The following is a 7,726-nucleotide window of genomic DNA, read 5'->3' as shown; positions in this document are numbered from 1 at the left end:
TTATGCAGGAAGCAAAAATATTAACATGCTACAAGGCGTTATCTAATGCGCTTGTTACCCGCCATTTGTTCATTTTTGTAGAGCTCGTCCCATATTCTGATTATSAGCTGTTGTCAATCAGAGTGTGAAAAGACAATTCTCTTCTTCAATAGTGTAATAGTAATGTACTGTTAAACCACCTTTGGAATTTACGTTAACATACTATACCTTTTTTACAGTAATTTACAGGTTGACTGCCAGTAAGTTACCGTAAAAACAACAGGATWTTTTTTTAACAGTGTACTTGATGAAAAGCCAAAATGTGTTTGACATCCTGGCATATAAAGKGTACAATTTTTTTGAAATTTCACATACTTTAAAACGTTATTTTTTCGCATGCCCAAAAAGCCTAGTATTTAGAATGCAGGTATGGGTATTTGGACACAGCCACTGTTTTAGATACAATCTCTATGTTACAGTGCAGGCAGGATAGTGTCATGCTACAGAGAATTTTGAGATAATCTCTGGCTGATGTTATTTATGTTTCCTCTCTTTATGCCATGTCCATGTTTTCTCTCTCAGAAACATTCTCTGACACCTGCTCCAGAAGCTGTCATGCACCAATGAGGACAGGCCTGTAGAGCCATATTAAAACACATGTTATTCTAAACAAGCAGATGTTTGTTTTCCCGATGACTCAAACAGATTTTGTTGAATTGGATCAAGTCCCTGATTTGCCTCTGTTCCTTTCTTTCCTTATTACCTTCTTTCTTTCTTTCTTTCTTTCTTTCAACCATTCTATCCATTAATGAGGAAGTAACTTATTAATGCGTGTGACATAATGCCAGAAAAAAAAAACGTATTTCTTCCTGGAACTCTAGATTTACAGTATACCATCGTCCCACTCTTACTTCATTGTTGATGCAGGGTACTGATCCCACATCTGTTGTTGCCAGGGTTACAATGCATGTGTTGAAGCTAGACCCACTTGTTGGTTGTTGCCTATACCTAGTATGGCCTCATCAACCTGAGTTGGGGTGATAACTGTTGTCATTTGAATTATAAAAATGTTGTTAAAACAAAGTTTCAGGGATCGTTTAAAGCTCAGACAATGAGCTGCATCGGTGGCCAATACCATCATTTATTTTGATTGTTCAGTAACTCTATCATATTCCAACCACACACCACACATTTGCTAGTAGACACTCTCTCTCTCCTCCTCTTCCTAAGGCCACCTGGCTCTCCAAGATCCTCTCTTGATTTACACAAAAACTTAAGGCACAGAAGAAGAAGCTTCAGCTTACAGATGTATCCCTGTCCAGGCTGACATTCTTCAGCTTACAGATGTATCCCTGTCCAGGCTGACATTCTTCAGCTTACAGATGTATTCCCTGTAGGCTGACATTCTTCGTTTACAGATTATCCCTGGTTCGGGCTGACATTCTTCAGTTACAGATGTATCCCTGTTCAGGCTGACATTCTTCAGCTTACAGATGTATCCCTGTCCAGGCTGTCATTCTTTGCCACACTTCTCCTGTTGAGTGAGTCACACAGTGACTGGTGAGTAACAGTGATCAGGTGAATAGATCAAAGGGGGTCTTCTGCTCTCAGGTGTTATTAGACAGAAATAGAAACCCAGAGACAAATGAGGTGTTCTATGGTGTGGTGTTGTTCTTCTGTGGTGTGGTTCAAATAGACAGAAACAGGACCTATAGACAGAACAGGACACATATGMKKACCCAGCCCGCAGGCTCTGTAGGAGGGAGAAGAGAGCCCACCAGGATAGGGGTTTTATGGTGAGGTAGAATACAYGTAGAATAAAGCATGCTCTCACAACTACAGGAACCATGTGGCTCTCTCTGGTAGAACATACATAGATAGATAGCCTAACACTGTGTTTATGTTTTCATACTTCATCATAAAGAAGACGCCCGCGCGCCTGCTATAGCGCGGGGCACACCGGTCGGCGGTGACGTTTGACAACTCTGTTTTCTCTGCCCTCTCCAGCACAGCACAGTCAACCTCGCGTGGGCGTTCCCGCTACCCAGCAACGAAACTGAAATACAGACGGACTGAAGCTCGCTGCGGAACGAGCCGAAACYAGACTGGAACAGACAGCGGTGGGAGAGTGTCTCTAGAACGGGAGGCAAGAAGATAACACTGTTTCCCGCAGTTTCAGCATCTTTTCGCGATGTTGTGAGTGAGATCCTCAGAGTCCCCCCTTTCGGATGCAGTTTTAGAAGTGATTTTTTATTTATGTCATCTGTCTGTTGCATGACTGAGTTATGAAGTGATTTGACTACCACGGTATATTGGTCATCGGAGTGCCACCAAGAGGGTGGATCGAGCTGTTGAGGACCGGAGCATTTTCAGTAAGGTAAGGTGTTCTGGCAATTTACCCCTAAAGGCAACTGGTAATTATGAGACCATGCTTTGATAGTCTACTGTAAAATATTGCGGGAAAAATAAAACAGAATTAAACAAACACATGATCTACTGGGCACACTAACGTGAATTCAACGTGAAATCAACAAACTATGTCACAATGTCATTGGATTTAGGTTAAAAGTTGGGTGGAAAAATTAGACAATCACTTACATTTATATATATTTTTCAAATCCAATCAGTTTTCCACGTTGAATCAACGTCATCACGTATAATTTTTGGTTGAATTGACGTGGAAATAACGTTGATTCAAGCAGTTTTTGGCCAGTTGACAACATTCGAGTTTTTTAAAACTAAAGATACCAAATCTATATTATCTATGCACATTGTAGGCTATTCGATATAAAACAAGTTTTGAAGATTGAGAGAGGATTGCATTTGGCCTTAATCCAACTCACTTAATTTTCCAATCTTTCAAAACATGATTTCGACTGTATAGCCCACGGTGACAAACCGATAGTAATTACATCCAGGATGCTGTAGCCTAGGGATATTTGGTTTCTATTTCAAAGCACATGCATGACATTTACTCCGGCTTGTCAACACGCATGACATCGGGACGGGTTTATGTCTACTGCGCGCACACACACACACACACACACACACACACACACACACACACACACACACACACACACACACACACACACACACACACACACACACACAGGGTGGGATCTCAACACTTGTCTGAGGGAAGTCAAGTATGATCTCATGTATTTGTTTTGAGTCTTGTGAGGTGGGAAAGGGCAAAGTGATTTCCATATCCTTTACCAGTACTGTCACATCTCTATTCAAGATGACTAAATGTCTGGTGTAGAGTTTTGGACATAGAGATACTTGGATTATGATTTGGGAAACACCACCAATACCATTTCAGAATCTACATTTTTTTACCTCATTAATTGAGATTAGATCACAGTCGCTGTGTGTGGTTGTGTGTGGATTTATGAGATCAACAACACCAGACAAACATAATCTGCTCATTGCATTTCAGACTGTATCATGCCAACTCTACAGATGTAGGATCATAATTCGACCACTTGCTGAGTATTTTCCTGCACACAGCAGGAAATGCAAACTTGTAGTGTATTTGAGTCTTAAAAAGGCTTCTGAAGTTTGTAATTTCAGACTTGATTTGCCCTAATGAAAAATGTATCAACACTTACAAAAATGTCCATTAATTATAATCTATATATTAATTCACATTTCCTGTTACTGCATTCTGGCACTGTGGGAGCCAATCGTCTCGCACTCTCTTTCTCTCAATTAAATTAAATTCAAAAGGCCTTTATTGGCATGCGAAACATATGTTTACATTTCCAAAGGAAGTGAAATAGATAATAAACAAAAGAAACAATAAAACGTGTACAGTAAACATTACACTCACAAAAGTTTCAAAGGAATAGACACATTTCAAATGTCATATTATGGCTACATACAGTGTTATAACGATGTGCAAATATTTCAAGTACAAAAGGGAAAATAAATACGCATAAATATGGGTTGTAGTTACATGGTGTTTGTTCTTCACTGACCCATAGCCTTGAGTGTTTGTTTGGTTTCTTGTCTGAGTAGAAGTTACTTCTGTTGACTGAAGGCTTCTCTGTAGAAGTAATGTTAATAGTAGATGTTGTTATGGTTCTGAATCAGACTGAACCATCTGGATCATTTGGTCCCACACACTAACTAGCATTCATGGTGTATCACACTATYGTGTTACAGAGTGTTTTACAATATGGATACATTGCTTATAACAATGATGTTCCTCTATATAAACTCAATGCTGGGGGTTTGAGACATCCCAAACCCATGCTGTTTCAGTATAGAGAATGTCTGCATTGACCGTGATTCGTTGAGAACAGATGGGAGAACAATACAGCACACTGGTCTAAGGCCTATCCTCCATACACCAACAGATTGAAGGGTATGATATCCAATGGTTTCCTAGAGGGCAATTCCAGTGAATGACAGCTTCCGAATTCCTTTCTACAGCAGCAAGGTGTTGGTCAGGTGTTTAGCAACAGTCAGTGGATGATATCGTGTTACTCTGATATGGGAGTAGTTTGGAATCAGAGTTATGCAGTGTTAAAGCATGTTGTTCATTATCCTACAAAGAGAGAGAGAGACATAGAAAGAAAGAAAGAAAGAAAGAATTAAAGGAGAGTAGATATCCAGACATCTACCTAACCATTTCCTGGCTCTGTTTAAACTTAGTAGTGTGTCCCCTTTTTTCCCTCCATTGTCAACTTCCGTCCTCCTACACACACACACACACACACACACACACACACACACACACCTGGCAGCCATCGAACGCTCTAGGGAGTGTCTGGGCATACTTTGTGCATGGCACAGTAAGTAGTGAATCAAATCAGCAGGAATCTTATTTGTCAGGTTTATATCAAGGCTAGTGCTGTTGTGCTATCCTGACCCGTCACTTGCAAAGCTGCTGCTGTAATTTGTTATGAGTGCTAATTATGCATTTAATTTTGTGTTTTGTGGACAGCACACAAATTTGATATCGTGTCTTATAAGCCCATACTGTCTGGGCACCAATTGGTGTACGACACGGAAATAAGATGAATCAATCAATCGGAAGTAGTAGTCGTCGTCGTGCAGCAGCAGCAATKATTTTGGGGTTGCTTATATTTGTCCTGTTATACACACGTAATGGAAATGTATTTCTAATATATTCCAACTCCCCCTTAGACAACCGCAGGGAGTGTGGTCTTGGCCAGGTTCACCATAGAGCTTGCCAAATGAGTTACCTCTGGTTCGTTCAAATCAAATCAAATTGTGTTGTATTAGTCACATGCGCTGAATACATCAGGTGTAGACCTTACAGGGAAATGCTTACTTACGAGCCCCTAACCAACAATGCTGTTAAAAAAAATATGGATAAAAAAAAAGTAACAAGTAATTAAAGAGCAGCAGTAAAATAACAATAGTGAGACTATATACAGGGGGGTACCGGTACAGAGTCAATGTGCGGAGGCAACGGTTATTTGAGGTAATATGTACATGTATTTGTATTTATTATGGATCCCCATTGCAGCAGCTACTCTCTTGGGGTCCAGCAAAATTAAGGCAGTTTATACAATTTTAAAAACATTGCAATACATTCACATATTTCACAACACACTATGTGCCCTCAGGCCCCAGTACTAAATCCATGTGTATGTATAGTGCCTATGTTCTCGTGTGTGTGTGAGTGTGTGAGTGTGTATACATTTGTCTGTGCCAATGTTTGTGTTGCTTCACAGTCCCCACTGTTCCATAAGGCATTTTTTAATCTGTTTTTTAAATCTAATTTTACTGCTGGCATGAGTTACTTGATGTGAGTTCCATGTAGTCATGGCTCTATGTAGTACTTTGTGCCTCGCATAGTCTGTTCTGGACTTGGGGACTGTGAAGAGACCTCTTGTGGCATGCCGTGTGGGGTATGCATGGGTGTCCGAGCTGTGTGCCAGTAGTTTAGACAGACAGCTCGGTGTAGCTCGGTGCATTCAACATGTCAATACCTAGGTAGGGTTATTAAAGTGACTATACATAGATGATAACAACAGAGAGTAGCAGCAGTGTAAAGGTGGGGGGGGGGGGGGGGGGCAATGCAAATAGTCTGGGTGCCATGCGTGCAGTAGCAGAGAGAACAGTCTATGACCAGGGTGGCTGGAGTCTTTGACAATTTTTAGGCCTTCCTCTGACACAGCCTGGTATAGAGGTCCTGGATGGTAGGAAGCTTGGCCCTAGGATGTACTGGGCCAGTCGCACTCGCTCTGTAGTGCCTTGCGGTCGGAGGCCGAGCAGTTGCCGTACCAGGCAGTGATGCAACCAGTCAGGATGCTCTCGATGGTGCAGCTGTAGAACCTTTTGAGGATCTGAGGACCCATGCCAAATCTTTTCAGTCTCCTGAAGGGCGAATAGATTTTGTCGCACCCTCTTCATGACTGTCTTGGTGTGTTTGGACCATGTTAGTTTGTTGGTGATGTGGACACCAAGAAACTTGAAGCTCTCATCCTGCTCCACTGCGGCCCCGTCGATGAGAATGGGGGCGTGCTCGGTCCTCTTATTCCTGTAGTCCACAATCKWCTCCTTTGTCCTGATCACGTTGAGGGAGAGGTTGTTGTTCTCTGACCTCCTTATAGGCTGTCTCGTCGTTGTCGGTGATCAGGCCTACCATTGTTGTGTCATTGGCAAACTTAATGATGGTGTTGGAGTCGTGCCTGGCTGTGCAGTCATGAGTGAACAGGGAGTACAGGAGGGGACTGAGCACGCACCCCTGAGGGGCCTGTGTTGAGGATCAGCATGGCGGATATGTTGTTATCTACCCTTACCACCTGGGCGTGGCCCGTCAGGAAGTCCAGGATCCAGTTGCAGAGGGAGGTGTTTAGTCCCAGGGTCCTTAGCTTATTGATGAGCTTTGAGGACACTATGGTGTTGAACGCTGAGCTGTAGTCAATGAATAGAATTCTCACGTAGGTGTTCCTTTTGTCCAGGTGGGAAAGGGCAATGTGGAGTGCAATAGAGGTTGCATCATCTSTGGATCTGTTGGGGCAGTATGCAAATTGAGTGGTTCTAGAGTTTCTGGGATAATGGTGTTGATGTGAGCCAMGACCAGCCTTTCAAAGCACTTTATGGCTACAGATGTGAGTGCTACGGGTCGGTAGTCATTTAGGCAGGTTACCTTAGTGTTCTTGGGCACWGGCACTATGGTGGTCTGCTTAAAACATGTTAGTATTACAGACTCGGACAGGGAGAGGTTAAAAATGTCAGTGAAGACACTTGCCAGTTGGTCAGCGCATGCTCGCAGTACACGTCCTGGTGCTCTCATGCAAGTTTCAGTATTATTATCCTCGAAGCGAGCATGGAAGTAGTTTAGCTCGTCTGGTAGGCTCGTGTCACTGGGCAGCTCTCGGCTGTGCTTCCCTTTGTAATCTGTAATGGTTTGCAAGCCCTGCCACATCCGACGAGCGTCAGAGCCGGTGGGGTACGATTCGATCTTAGTCCTGTATTGACGCTATGCCTGTTTGATGGTTCGTTGGAGGACATAGCGGGATTTCTTATAAGCTTCCGGGTTAGAGTCCCGCTCCTTGAAAGTGGCAGCTCTAGCCTTTAGCTCAGTGCGGATGTTGCCTMTAATACATGGCTTCTAGTTGTGGTATGTACGTACGGTCACTGTGGGGACGACGTCATCGATGCACTTATTGATGAAGCCAATGACTGATGTAGTGTACTCCTCAATGRCATCGGAGGAATCCCGGAACATATTCCAGTCTGTGCTAGCAATGCTAGTTCAGCC

At 42.8% G+C, this 7,726-nt stretch overlaps 1 protein-coding gene across 1 annotated transcript in view; it reads left to right on the top strand.

Annotated features, from left to right (window-relative positions):
* The first annotated feature begins 2,006 nt into the window (after nucleotides 1–2,006).
* LOC111978705 (inactive rhomboid protein 1-like) overlaps nucleotides 2,007–7,726 on the top strand; it is an 84,760-nt gene continuing 79,040 nt past the window's right edge. Inside the window, 1 exon segment of the mRNA XM_070448647.1 lies at nucleotides 2,007–2,356. The gene's annotated coding sequence lies outside the window, so the exon portion shown is untranslated.

This window comes from Salvelinus sp. IW2-2015, linkage group LG18 (assembly GCF_002910315.2).
Source record: "Salvelinus sp. IW2-2015 linkage group LG18, ASM291031v2, whole genome shotgun sequence".
In the NCBI taxonomy this organism is placed as follows: Eukaryota; Metazoa; Chordata; class Actinopteri; order Salmoniformes; family Salmonidae; genus Salvelinus; species Salvelinus sp. IW2-2015.
The sequence above is the reverse complement of the archived record's forward strand: the minus strand, read 5'-3'. Positions and strand labels throughout refer to the sequence as shown.